We start from the raw sequence: 14,857 nt of genomic DNA on the forward strand, positions 1-14,857 counted from the left end.
GCAATCTATCAATTACCGACTGATTCTCCACAGACAAGTACGCCATCAAGGAAAACATCAAGTTTCCATCATGTTCTAACTGCTTCAGCTGCTTGGTAGATAAAAATTCTGCTCCACTCTCTTCTTCAGCAGAAGAAAAGTACACCGTCTTTCTAAAACAATTAATATGAACATGGTTGTACTCCAACCAGTCCATACAAAGGGTTACACAACAAACAACAAACAGGACAACAAGGACAATACAAAATTGTCACATAACACTACTAGGCTCGACACGACTCTACTAATTGGCCGAACGGACCGACCTGCTCTGATACCAATTGTAACACCCCGTTCTCCCAACATCGTAATATTAATTATTAAATCAGAGTAATCACACAACGGAGTGTCACACTACTTTTCAAAATTTCATAATAGAAAATTGTCTATTTATTTAAATCCAACATTTAGAATATCTTAATAAACTGCAGCGGAATAATTCTTTAAAAATATAATTTCAACCAAAATTCAACATCAATGAAAATCTTGGCACAAAGGCCCCAACATAATTCAAATTTATTTTCAACAACGATAAACTCTAATAGCAAGTCTTTTCCAAAATATGTGATACATAAAAGAAATGAAGAAGACATTCACGACGATTCCCCATCCTAATATGTATCAGAGCCCTAGACACTTGAGCCAATCAACCTACAAGCCATCATTACCTGCACATTACCCACGGTCGAGGCAACATATACGCAGAAGGGGTGAGAAACTTATCCAATAATAATAATATATAATTCATCAAATTAATGAAAATAACAATATATCACAACATGCATCATTAATAATGTATATAAAGAATACATATAACAACAACATAATCATTTTCAGCAACAAGGTACAACAACAACAACAACAACAACATTATCCACAACGACACCGATAACTCGACAATTCGACAACGACAACAACCCGACAATGCTACAACGACAACAACAACCCAACAATGCTACGACAACAACAACTAATGCATCATGCAGGTGGTACCAATCTACGCGCGTTGAATGCTAAGCATTCCAGGGCATAAGCCCCCAACAAATTGGATGGTTAAAGCATCCCAGGGCATAAGCCCCCAACAGGTGAATGATAAACATTCCAGGGCATAAGCCCCCAACGGGTGTGAGTATGCAAATGGACTCAACTTGTGTATATCAACATACAACTTCAACGACGACAACAACAACAACGACAACAACGTATGTGCCTAAAACAATTATGACACACTCCCCAACTTCGACATTAGACGATACAACAACTTCGACAATGGAACAACAACTTTTATTATACAAAAGTGCTTACACATACATTTCATATAGTACAACCTTCGATAATAATATATTCACTTCATAAACATGGCTTAATAAATCAAGGGAACCTATTAAAATAATTAGAATAGACCCCTAGCGCTCTAAACAAAATTCAGAAAATGGCCGCACAGGACCAGGGACGCTTTCGCGACAGAAGGACGCTTTCGCGTCCTCTACAAAAAGGGACAGGACGCTTTCGCGAGAGAAGCACGCTTTCGCGTCCAAAATGTCGTAACTCAGGATGAGGACGCTTTCTGCACGCTAATGGGACGCTTTAGCGTCCTCAGCAAATGGGTAGGACGCTTTCGCGTCAAAAGGACGCTTTCGCGTCCTCCACAAAAATTTCTGGGCAGCTACAAGGTGTGGACGCTTTCTGGACGCTAATGCGACGCTTTCGCGTCCTGCTTCAGGTTTCAGAAAAATTGCGATTTCAACATAGTTTCACCCCAAAAATCCTAGCTTTGATCCCTTAATCACCCAAATTGGTTTACAAACATGTTTACAGGTTTAGTATACATCATAGGGGTAAAACAACCTATATTCATACAATTAAACAACATGTTTTATCACAAATCATCATCTAACATAACCTCTCAAACCCTAAACTCAAGAACAACAATTTCATCAATTTTCAAATTATATATCAAGATTATTGAAAGGAATCCCACCCTTACCTTAATTCAGCAACACCAAACGACAAGCTACCGCAATCGATTCCTTCCTAGCTCTCTCTTTGCCTCTTCTAGGTTTTCTCTCCAAAAGCAGGTTTTCTTCTAATGTTTTCACGTGAAAATGTTTCTCTCCCTTTTTCTTTCTTTTTACTTCAAAAATATCTCTCTTTTCTTTTCTCACCCAACTCCCTTAATTTCTATTAATTTCCACTTAATTCCCATTAACCAAAAATAAATACTATTTCTATAATATTTCTATTTCTCATATTATTTCTATCAAATAATAATAACATTCATTTAAATAATACACAACCCCAATATTCATATAATAAAATAGCATCATAACATATTTCATATAAAATCATATAAAACATATATTTCACATAAAATCATATATATATATATATAGCAATTAAAGTCATATAAAAATATTCACACATCTACTAAAATATTAGAATAAAAATGGGGCGTTACACACAAACTTGATATTTATTATGTCATTGTGTGTGGTTCTACCGAAAGTAAACAATCACAACAAAATACATGTATATAAACACCAAATTTCTAGCATAAACTCAAAAGTGCAAAGCTACCTTTGATTTAGAAAGGTAGGGTAATTTTAACTTGGACCAGTGAAAGTTTGGGTCCAAGTTGGACCAATTTTTTCCAAGCATTGATCAACTGAGACACACAGATTTTATAATAGTCCAACCACACGGAATTACTTTCTCACTCTTCCATCCTTTCACTGGCATGCACATGCTCTCTCTCTCTCTCTTTCACTCTCTCTCCCTCGGTTCCTTCTTTTATATCTCTTTCACCAACTCATCTCAAACCCAATCTCCTCCTTCCTTCATTCTTTTATGTTTTTTTTTTTACAACAGCCACTCCACTCCTTTAGTTCCCTGTCCTTATAATCTCTTTATTATTGGATTAAATATCAAAAATTTCAACATTGTTGGATTGCATAGATCCTTCCTTCATGGGTTGAGGGAAACATCAAACAATGGCAGCTATGTCTCAAATGGATGTTCATGCTTCAATACTTTCTTCTTGTTTAATGAATGATTAAGAGATGAATTTAAAAAATTCACTTGTTTTCAAGTTTAACATAAAATAAATGATGAATGAAAAAAAAATAAGTTAAAAAGTTTAACGTAAGATAAATCTGGAACCATTTCGTACCAAAATAATAATAATAATCTAAATGCATTACTAAAAAAATGGTGAATGAAAAGAGTACAGTGGATATAGAAGAATAAAAAAAATCACTTGTTTTATTCATAATTCTTTATTTATATTTTTATTAATTTAAATTAAGTGAAATGAGTATATAATTAATGGACAATGAAAACAACACCATTTTGAAGATTAATCTGCAACTTTATCATGAATGAATAAAGCCACAATTTAATGGAAAATAAAAGCTATCATTTATATCTAGTTTAATATTTTGAGATGAAAAGAATGAAGAAGAAGACAAGATGCAAATGTAGGGATGAAAGAGGTAGTCAATGCAATGAGAGAGAAAGAATTGATGAGTTTTATTTTGTGTGAATGGACCATAATAAGATATGATGGGAGTTACAATCTAATGGTAAAAAATATTGGTCCAAGTTGGACCTAAACATGCACTGGTCCAAACTAAAGGGACCCTAGAAAGGTATATTTGTTTTATGAGTTTTTCTATCATGTGCAAATTTGCACATGTTAAGAAATTTAAAATAGTAAGTTTGTCTTGAAATTAGTGCATTTTACATTCAATATATAACTTTTTAATAAATAATTGATGTTTTTCAATAAAAAATTATTACTTTTAGTTGTTTTAACATGTGTAATATTGCACATGTTAGACAAACTCTTGTTTTATTGCGTATTGATTCACTTTTCTTTTCATGTATGGTCAATATGTTAAGTTAGTACGTGTGATTGACGACCTGTATAATTTAGGACATTTTACAAGGTATGCTCGACAGATGAAAGATATTATTCAAGATATTTAAGCTCAAAATTATGCATTGACATGCGTAATAGGGTCAAATGTATCATAATTTTCAATAATTTTTTTTAACATATTATTCAAGATATTTAAGCTCAAAATTATGCATTGGCATGCGTAATAGGGTCAAATGTGTCATGTATTATGGGACGGAGGGAGTAATTATTTATTATTACATGCACAAATAAAAAATTTGCATTCAATTTAGTTTTCCTCTAGCTTTCTTTTCTCCCAATTTGAAATTTTCAACGAAAACCAAGGGTATGTCCGTGGGGAGCTGTCAAATGGATTGTATGTGCACTCAAATCAGTACATATACCAATGGAACTCGGCAAAAATCGGTGACGTGTCTAGTTTAGTGAACCGGTTAGGTTCAATGCACATGGATTATGGGACGGAAGAAGAAAAATGAATAAGGTGGTCAAAAAAATTAACCACGACGGAGCTATGCATGGTAGGCCTCTCAAGAAGATGCTTCGATAATGAAAAACATTCACGAATTCTGTAGATGAAATGAGAAGGAGTTTGATTTGGCGTTACTTCATATTGGTTAAAATAGACACACAATTACATATCACACTTCCACACACAAAAATGGATACACACATATCATTAACTGGAGCTAACTTTATTCAATAACCTAATGAATCCCCTGTTTGCCATAATCCACAATATTCACTTACACTACGACCATGGATAACAACCATGATCAGGTTTACTTTCAGTTCGTAATGCCAAAAAAAGATAAGGGTAGCGAGAAATGTACCGCAATGGCTTGCTAGTTGATGTTGATGGAAGGAAAGTGAGCATATATAACACAATCACAACCGCAATAAAAATCAATGCCATAACCAGAAACACATTTGCCAACCAAGTAAGTTCACTGATAACAGTGTAAAGACCAGCCGTGAAAGCCAAGGATAATGAAATGAGAGCGATTCCAAGAAGCGGCATGGCCATTTTGAGAGTAAAAGTTACCAATTCAGTTAATCCAAGTGTTGCCCAAAAGAGTATGATAGTAGCACTAATGGAACTGAACAATGATATTGTGATGAAGATAATGAAAACATGGAACATTGCATGACATAGGTTGTGTGTTTTTCCTTCTGCTTCACATGGAACAGCTAAACATGCTGCTACTGAAGCAGTGATTATAAGTGTTGAAACAATTGTAAGGTTTTCTATTCTGTCTTTATATCTTTCCAGTACTTTTTCTTTTGCTTCACTTTTTTCAGATGCTTCTTTTTAGTTTTTATCTGATTCTACTTCTGGTGAATTTGAATCACTTACTTGGTGTGCTACTCTTCTAGCACTTTGTTGTGCACCAGCAGATTTAAGTGCAATCCATGTAAGATGCTGCAAACATTGTTAAAGCTATGTGTCATTAAAAAACAAAAGTAGATGTCAAACTAGGATTATTTTTGTATGGTCACGAGATCAAAATAAAAATTATTTAGGCACATACATCAAATTATATATTGTTTACTTATTTAAAAAATATACTTTGTTTTTCCTTTTTCTTTTAAATTTTTTCACTCGTGCGTGCGCCTGAAACCTTTATATTTAGGTTTGTGACCAAGTAAGAATTGACCTGTTTAACCATTGATTTAAATTTACTTATATAAATGAAAAAACTATACAATAAACTACTTGCCTGTCTCAAAGATGATTTATCAAGCTCGAAAAGTGCAGTAACAATGTCAAGAGCTGTTTCGTTGTTTTGGTTAACCAAATCAAGTTTCACTCTCTCTTTGCTTTGGTTAACTAAGTAGTACACAGTTGTAGGATGAGATGATCTCGCAACCAAATGCAAAGGGGTATCTCCTTTATTATCTTTTTGATTTATCATCTTATCAAGTCCAGGAATTTGACTTTGTAGAATGTATTGCACCACCTCATATTTTCCATATTTTGATGCAATGTGAAGAATATTACGTTTATGAGAAGTGTCAAGCATCTCTGTGGGATCAGGACAATATTCTAACAACTTCTTCACTACTTCCACATGGCCACCATATGATGCTAGATGAATTGGGAAATAACCTAATTTGTCCCTTTGAATTGTGCAGCATTTGTATTTGCCAATTAATAATTCAACACCTTCAAGGTAACCTATAGATGCTGCGTAATGAAGAGGAAGCCTTTCATGTTTGTCCCTTGAATGGATCCAAGTTGGTTTGTTTTCTAGTATGGTGCTCAGCATTTCTGACACACAAACATAAATATTACCCATTTTGTCACAAGTTTACTCATAGTATCATTCAAGTGATTTGGACCGTCGATCTATCCTTAAGGGCACATATGCCCTCCAGAAGGGCTCAGACGCCCTCCCAAAGGGCTCACGAGACCCTAGGCGCGTCCCCCTAAGGGCGCCGCCTTAACAAGCTTATAGAAACATCAAGAATGCTCTACAGTGACTTAGGGCCCAAGCTGCTTCGGTCTTAAGTCACCGAATTACAAGCCCATGAAGGGCTATAAATACCCCTCTTGAGATCATTCTCAAGGCATCACGAAAACAGACCAAACATGAGTTTCTAATATTGTACTCACTGCAAGTACATGAACAACAATATTATGATCAACGTACCATGATTCTGCTTCTGCATCAGGATAGCTACTCCAACGGGCGATAATCCCTCCGGCTTAACATTATGGGGGCAATTTTTCAAAATTAGTTCGACTGCATCCTTGTCTCCTTTTTACAACAGCAGGGAAAAGTACTGATTCCTTTGCATGATTAATAATATCTAATGCAAATTCATAACAAGAATTTGCCAATGAGTATCCAGACAAATCTTCAGTTTTGTAAAGTTCACAAACTTTGAAAATCATATCCCTGCTCATACTGCTTTTGTCACTTAACATTGCCTCATGTAACATAGTGTTGCCTTGAACATTCTTCTCCTTCACAAAATTTAACAAGTCCTCCATATTTGACTTTTCATCATAGTCTTCTTGGTCATCCTTATTTCTTTTAGTGTATTCTAACCATGCCATTTTTATATCATGCCGTTCAATATTCACATAATTTGCTAGTAGCTTTTCAATGGTTGAAATGTGTCCGCCATTTGCAGCAACATGTAATGCACTATCATTGTTTTTGTTAAATTTGAACAAAAGTTTTGGAACACGTTCAATTACAAGATTCACAATTTCATTGTTACCATACCAAGCTGCAATATGTAGCACTGTATTTTCCATAGGAGTCTCAATTTTTGTTAAATTACAGAAATCCAACAAATTCGTTGAAACTCCATATACCAACTCATATGCTTCATTAAGCAAATTAATTTGATTATCGAATTCGCAACATTTTGGAAGGATCTCAGTTACTTCTGAGAGTTCAATTTCAAGTTCAGGTTCCTCATCGTTACTAACATTCATTGAGGCTTCATCTTGCAATGGTTCAGCGAAAAAAAAATTTTGAATTTTTTTTTTATCTGCCCTAGTTGAAACAAAAAAATCAAAAAATGTCCTAGTTGAAACAAAAATACCAAAACTGCCCTACTTTTTCAGAGTTGACTGGTATGTCACAAGTTGGACTTGCGACCTACCTATGTCACAGTTCCGACTTGCGACATACCCCCCTATGTCACAAGAGGCAATGGCGACCTACAAACTCTCAAATTTTGCAATTTTTTTGTCCTTATTATATGTCACAAGTGGGACTTGTGACATATTTATTTATTTACATTTTCGTTTTTTTCTATTAATTAAATAGAATTAGTTTTAAAATTTTTTAAAAAAATAATTGAAATAAATATTTATGATTTAAGATGACACATTTAAAGGTACAATACATTTAAACGAAGAATAAATATTTAATATTTAATTTAATAAAATACAAACCAAATGCAATTAAAAAAAATATGCATAGATTGCTACTGATGTTCAATATTAATGCAATTTTTTCGGGAATGACCGGTCATCCTACAAATGCCGCATTTTCTCCCCTCATTTTCCACAACGTCCATCTCGGTCCTAATGCGAGTAATTGCGGGACGACCTTTCTTAGCTCTACGCATCGCTGAATCGGGAACCACCTTTGAGCCTACATAAGTTGGCCAGTACTATTGGTGGTGAACCACATCGAAATGGATAATGTATACAGAGTATATACATTCATTCGTAAATTTATGATCAACAAATGTTTTATAGTCGTAGCTAAAACTAGAACATGCGGTAATGACATGTGAGCATGGTAGGTGTAACGCCCTGAATTTTCCACAGTCGCACCATTTACTTCGCAGGTCGACCTTGTATTCTCCCATCGGCAATCCTTCTCTATGGTCGATAGTTTCACGGACGGAGAAGGTATACCTATCTCGGTAGAACTGAGTGACACTGTGACTGTTGGATTTGATGACCTCTTCCTTCAGAAACTTCATGATATTTTCTGAGAATGGTTCCCCGGAATTTACCCTTGCCGATGCCTCGTGTCCTCTTTTAGCAAACAAGGCCCCCAACCTGTAGTAGGAGGCTTTCACAATAGCTGTGATCGGGAGTCCGCGAATACCTTTATACACAGAACCAGAGAACAACAACAACAACATACCACCGTCACCGAGCTTCTTCTCAGGACTTGATCAACGATTTACCAATCCATCCAACTACCAAACAACTACCGACCCAACAACACTAGCACCACAAACTTCCGACTTCGCCTTTCTTGATCTCAACACCCCACTGCACCAAATTATCGCACCACCACCATACACAACACCTAGAGATCATTATCCACCAAGCATTGGGCCATCTTACATGAATGATTACATGTCAACATATGCTTACAATGATCTAACCCAACCTGGAACATCCTACACAAATAACCCCCAAGCCAACAACCAAAACTACAACAACCAAATGTATAGCAACCCACACTACAACTACCCACCAACACCAACTGACCTATATCCCCAATTCACACCGGGTGCCGAATTTAATTTTTCAATTTCTCCTGCAAATGACGCCGAGTTTGGTCAATCGTCATTGGGCCGTTTATCATTGAATTCCATTGAAGAGAATCAATTTCTCAATACAACATGGCCTAGCAGGGAAGACGATGTTTCTTTGACGCTTGGTCAAAGTAGTCAAGTGCACAACGACGAAGCTGACGATCAACCAATTCATAGTCAAAGATCTCGGCGTCAAATTATTCCTCCTGCTCCAACGCGACTTAATGCAGCAAGAAATGCTGGCGCACCATGGTGTGGAACGGGACCACGACCACCTAATGCCCGAAGAAGAAATAATTAAATGTATTGTATTTTTTTTGGTCAAAAATGTATTGTACTTTTAAATGTGTCATATTAATAAATAATAAATATTTTCCTTAAAAAAATAATCATAAATATTTATTTCAATTATTTTTTTAAAATTTTTAAAACTAATTCTATTTAATTAATAGAAAAAAACGAAAATGTAAATAAATAAATATGTCACAAGTCCCACTTGTGACATATAATAAGGACAAAAAAATTGCAAAATTTGAGAGTTTGTAGGTCGCCATTGCCTCTTGTGACATATATGTCGCAAGTCGGAACTGTGACATAGGTAGGTCGCAAGTCCAACTTGTGACATACCAGTCAACTCTGAAAAAGTAGGGCAGTTTTGGTATTTTTGTTTCAACTAGGGCATTTTTTGATTTTTTGGTTTCAACTAGTGCAGATAAAAAAAATTTTCTAATTTCGATCGTTGATGAAGGTTGTATCTTGAATTAATTAGTGTTACAGTGACAATTAGAGTATCCGGCAGCAAATAATCCTGGTCCAGGAAAAATTCGAAATGTACATGTTCAAATTTATATTGTATGACCAGTGACGGATCCAGAAATTTTGATAAGTGGGGTCAAGTTATATCATAAAAATTTATATAAAACTTTATAAACGCGTAAGCGTGCAAAAATTATACAAGTTATATTTATAATTGCCCTAAAATGTTGATTTTTTAAAAAATATTTGTCCATTTTTAGCAGAGTATAAAAAATATAACCATAATTAATTATTTTTTCACCACCAACGTAGCGTCAGTCACAACTTTTTTCAACAAATATAAGAATAGTTTATATTATAATAGTAGTTGTATGGTCTTGCCAACGATATGCTATGAGATAATTGGTTAAAGATTTCATAAAAGAAAATTTTATCTTAAAAATAAACATTATTTGTATCGATATAATAATTATAACAACTTTTTATAAAAAAAACTACTTTTTATTTATTAACTAGTGCTCTTAGAACACTCATTAGGGTTCTTCTTAGTTTTGTAATTTTTATGGTGTAATAAATAAACTATGTGAAGACAATAATACTATATAAAGAAGGGTCAAACTAAATATATATCTAATTTTGGGTTAAAAATATAATAAACATGTGGAGGCAAGTGGGGTCGCTTGACCCCATTGCCCCCACACTAGATCCGTGCCTGTGTATGACTAGAGCAATATTATACTCATCAACTTCAACATTCTTTTCTCTCAAAAAAAAAAAACTTCAACTTATTAACAGATAAAAAAAACTTAAACTTTGTTATAAAAAAAATCTTAAGTGATGAGAGAAATAACATGTGAGAAAGTGTAAAATAAAATTAAAGAATCACCACTCTATAATATATATAATAAAATATAAAATGCAGAAAATATGGAGGTGTAACTTACATAGTAAAAATAAATTGATTAAAAATTGATAGACAAACCAAAATTGTCTAAACTGCTTCAAGCTTTCTCGGCAAATGTGCTTTCCCTTGGTGTATTGGGTGCCAGAGACCTTGTAACATCTATCTATATATCTATCTATATATAAAAGTTGTCCCAAGCCAATATTGAATCTATATATAAAAGTTGTCCCAAGCCAATATTGAAGCCCTAATTTTTCCAAAACCCTAATGGCTACAATTACTGTTTTACCCTAACTAAAACCTTAATTATGAAACAGTAACAAAAGAAGAGGAAAAAAAGCCGTAAACAAATAAACATGACAAATAAAAAACAAATAAACAGATAAACATCGTTCCTTTCCAATTCTTTCTGTTGCAAACCTATTCCTTTCCATCGTTCCTTTCTTCTTTCAGAAAAAAAAAACTATCGCTCCATCTATCCATCCCATATTCTCTCTTCACTTCCTGTCTCTCTCTCTGCATGAAATCTGCTCCCTCTATCCCTCACCGATTCGAGTTCGGATCTCCGATACCTCACCGCTGCCGCGAACCACCACCTCCGGCGAAGATGATACCAATTTCAGTTATGGTTTTCTATTCGCTTTTGGTCAATTCCGTGATTTCTTCGGATAAATATTCGATTGGTGCAGTTCCGATAATTCAGGTCCCTTCAATTCTCAGATTCTTTTTTGGTCAATTTTTATTTTTTATGCGTTTAGATTGAACTGAATGTGTTCTTCGTGTAGCTTCAATTCAGATATTTTTTTTTAATTTTTTATTTTCGATTTTTATTGTTTATGTGATTAGAATGAACTGAATATACGTGTTCTTCAATTCAAAGATTTTGTTTTCAATTTTTTTTTCGATTTTGACCTGTTTTGTATTTAGATTGAACTGAATAAAAGTGATTTTGCAGGATTATGCACCGATCTGTTTAGGTCTTGAAGATTTTTATATTCGTAACTCTCTCTCTCTCTGCGATGTGCATGGCTGAAAATTTTGAGATGGAATTGACATCATAACGAAGCTCTGATGAAGGAGATCCAGTGTGGTTGATCATATTTCTTGATCGTTGATTTAGAGGAAGATAATACGGTGGCTCCCTCTTTGTGAATGTCAATGGGACTGTTCGATTGAGATGAGAAAGCAAAGGAAAGTGGTTGATTTTTTTGCTGCAATCTGGTATGGATTCTTTAGTGTTGTCTATAGTTCATGGAGATTTATTCCTCATGATTGCAGTTATTCATTAATCATGGTTTGAATCATTTGGGTATGGTTTATCTAAAAAAAAATCTACTGCTTATTGATGAATTTGATATAGTTGTGTTATTTTTTTTGTTTATCTTTTTAGTTATGCTAATATGTATGTATGATTTTAATTTTGTGAGTTTGTGTGTTTTAACTATGGTGGCCTTTTGTGAGGGTGATGCACTATCTCAACATACATAGCTAATTCACCATGATATTTAAATATATTGCTTGATGAACTATGTTATGATGAGTCTTGCATTTGCATTTGTACAAAATCTCTTATACTTTCTTTCAAGAAGAAAAAATCGAAAAACTCTTATATACTTGATTATGCATTAGCCATTGTCTTTGTCTTATTCAACGCTCATTTTAAGCTAAAGCTAAATGTATACTCCCTTACAGTTTAATTGTATATGAGGATTTAATATATTTCTATGTTTTTACTTCTTACAGTTTGAATGTATTTGATAATATAGTGGGTATTAAAGTGATTTCTAACTCAAGCTGCAACGCAAAAGAGATGCATGCCAATTAAGTATATAACTTTATTTTTTGAACATTTTTTAAATTGATTTTTATCATTAAGCTCCTAAAAACTAATACTATTTAATCTCTCTTAAGTATTACTTATAGTTAGTTGTGGTTTAAGATTCATTGTTGACCGAGGCTAGCTTAGATGCTTCCCAATCAAACACTATAAGATGGTAACAAAAGAAGTTATAGAATTCATTGTTAGGTGGAAGATTGATAAAATTCATTGATGCCAGAGAAGTTATGCTCCTTCATACCCATAAAGTGGTTCTGAAATTTGATGAAAACTTGGTTGCTTTATCTCTTATTGAGCAAGTGGCTATTTATTTGTTTATGTTTGCATATGATTAGTATTGTATAATGTATACTTTATTTTGCAGATGGAATTATACTGGAGAGAAAGGTCAAAGGTTCTTTGGTTGCTCGAGTTTTTTTTAGGTGTATTTGTGCTTATTTGACATTGAATTTTGTTTATTTGCCATTGAACCAACGACTAAATAAAACTGTGCTTATTTACCAATCTGCAATGGCTGGCCGTGTAACACTGAAACGATGTTGTCATATCATTGTTTGACTGGTAGTTATGGTGAATATTCGTAAAGGTTTACAACAAATTTGATGATATTAAGTGATAATTTCTTTTTTTTTTTCGTTTGGTAGGTCCTTTGGTGAACAATCCAGTGACTGATATTGACAAGGCTGTCGATAAGTTGAGACAGAAATACAGGTCTTACATCGTGGAATATGACGTTGTAGAGGTGGGTGGTTTTTCATCTATGTAGTCAACGACAACTTACTAGATGCCACTGTGTTTGTTGTTATGTTATTTCATTTTATTAGATTCTTTGGTTAATTGTTTCCTTCTATTTTTTATAGTTGGAAACTGCAATCTCTATTGGAGGGGTGGAACTGTACCTGCACCATTACTGCTCACCTTGGATGTGTACGTTTTATTCTGGTCTAGGCTCCTTCAATTTGTGTTGGTTTTTCTGCTATTAATGTTGGTGATTATTTGCAACAAGTATCATGCAAGTGGTTAGTATTGATAGTGGTGACTGGATGTAGAATTTAGGTGTCTCATAATTTCTCAGTTTGGTAGCAGCTGAGAAAGAAGAAGACATGATGTTATTATTAATTCATGCTTCAATACCAAGTAGAAGTTTGGCTCTTTTTTTTCTACTGTGTGGCAGGCATATATGTGTATTGAAGGGCGTGGGATTGCGTGTTTAAATTATCATCATCTTTGTACAAGCGCTGCAGACATTTTACTCTTGGATTTTTGTTGTTGTTGTTTCTGGCATAAGTTTTAGCATATAATGTGGGGATAAAGGAGTTAAGTTGCCCTGTCGCCTTTGTTGTTATAACACTCTTAAGGAGGTAACCTCTTCCTTTTGCGAGATAAAGAACATGAGGTAACTTTATTTCGAATATTAGTTTTAGCATTTGGTCTTTCAATTTGATTGTTATTATTTGTACCTTCTTTCAATTTGGTGTATAATTACTTTCATCAATAAGTAACAATATCATGTAAGAGATGAAGAACACCAATTTCTGTCATGAATTGATCTTTTTTTTTTTTTTGAATTCAGCATATATTCATAACAGCCCCGGCACAAGTGCCTAAGAGGGCAAGGAAGCATACAAAAATGCTACAGGCAGCGCCAGCAGAAAATAGAAAACCCTAAAACAGAAGAAATGCCATAACAGCAGGACTTAGATCACTCCAAAGCTAGCCCATGGTAACACAAACTGCAGCAGCTACTGTCACAACCAGTAAGTGGCACCAGCCACAACCTCAATTAGCAGCAGAAGAAGCAAGACAGCAGCCAAAAGTGCCCGAGCCAACCTGATCCAAAATTACCTCCTTAAACAATCTTGCGGGTTCCAACACTATTTGATGAGTATGTGATAATTGCATTTGATAAACATATGTCTGCTCATACTAAACCTGAATTTGGTGGTGATAAGCACATGAAAGAAATTGCAATTGCAGGAGCTATGGGTTTGAATCATTCATACGTACTTCTTCATCCTCCCTTTGTAGCTCTTCGTCACTTTCTCTATTTCCTTTCTTGATGGTAATTTTTTATTCTTCTCCAACTCTTATCATTTAGATCTCAGAAACATAATCAGACTTTTATATCAAAGCTAGGGTTTCACAATTCAGTTAGAAAACATAGACAGGGTAATAACAATGATGAAACGAAAGGTTTTCCCAATCGCTATCGCGGTGCTCCTTTTCCTTCGTTCACGCTTCCGATGAAGCTGACGATGCGGTAATTACGATTTATCTCATCATTCATAATTTATTTTTGGTTGTGATGGATCTCTGATTTGCGTTTTTTTTTTGTTTAGATCTTCTAAAGAGGATTTTGATATCCGTTGGATTGTATTGAAAA

The 14,857-nt window shown here is 34.4% G+C and overlaps 2 long non-coding RNA genes and 1 pseudogene across 3 annotated transcripts; 2 read left to right on the forward strand and 1 right to left on the reverse strand.

The window, feature by feature from the left end:
- Positions 1-4,706: 4,706 nt before the first annotated feature.
- On the reverse strand, positions 4,707-7,421 carry LOC146945177 (protein ACCELERATED CELL DEATH 6-like; annotated as a pseudogene).
- A 3,444-nt stretch (positions 7,422-10,865) lies between these two features.
- On the forward strand, positions 10,866-13,214 carry LOC146945178 (uncharacterized). Of its 2 annotated transcripts, XR_015026265.1 has the most exons (3): positions 10,866-11,340; positions 11,593-11,858; positions 12,839-13,214. It is a non-coding gene; the product is annotated as an uncharacterized LOC146945178 (long non-coding RNA). The 2 variants fall into 2 exon arrangements; XR_015026264.1 differs by lacking the exon at positions 12,839-13,214 and having other exon boundaries at positions 11,593-11,987.
- A 149-nt stretch (positions 13,215-13,363) lies between these two features.
- Positions 13,364-14,857, forward strand: LOC146945179 (uncharacterized). The gene is made up of 4 exons (XR_015026263.1): positions 13,364-13,870; positions 14,048-14,359; positions 14,452-14,734; positions 14,814-14,857. It is a non-coding gene; the product is annotated as an uncharacterized LOC146945179 (long non-coding RNA).

This window comes from Medicago sativa, chromosome 2 (genome assembly GCF_051527215.1).
Source record: "Medicago sativa cultivar Bolivia chromosome 2, Bolivia_mono, whole genome shotgun sequence".
In the NCBI taxonomy this organism is placed as follows: domain Eukaryota; kingdom Viridiplantae; phylum Streptophyta; class Magnoliopsida; order Fabales; family Fabaceae; genus Medicago; species Medicago sativa.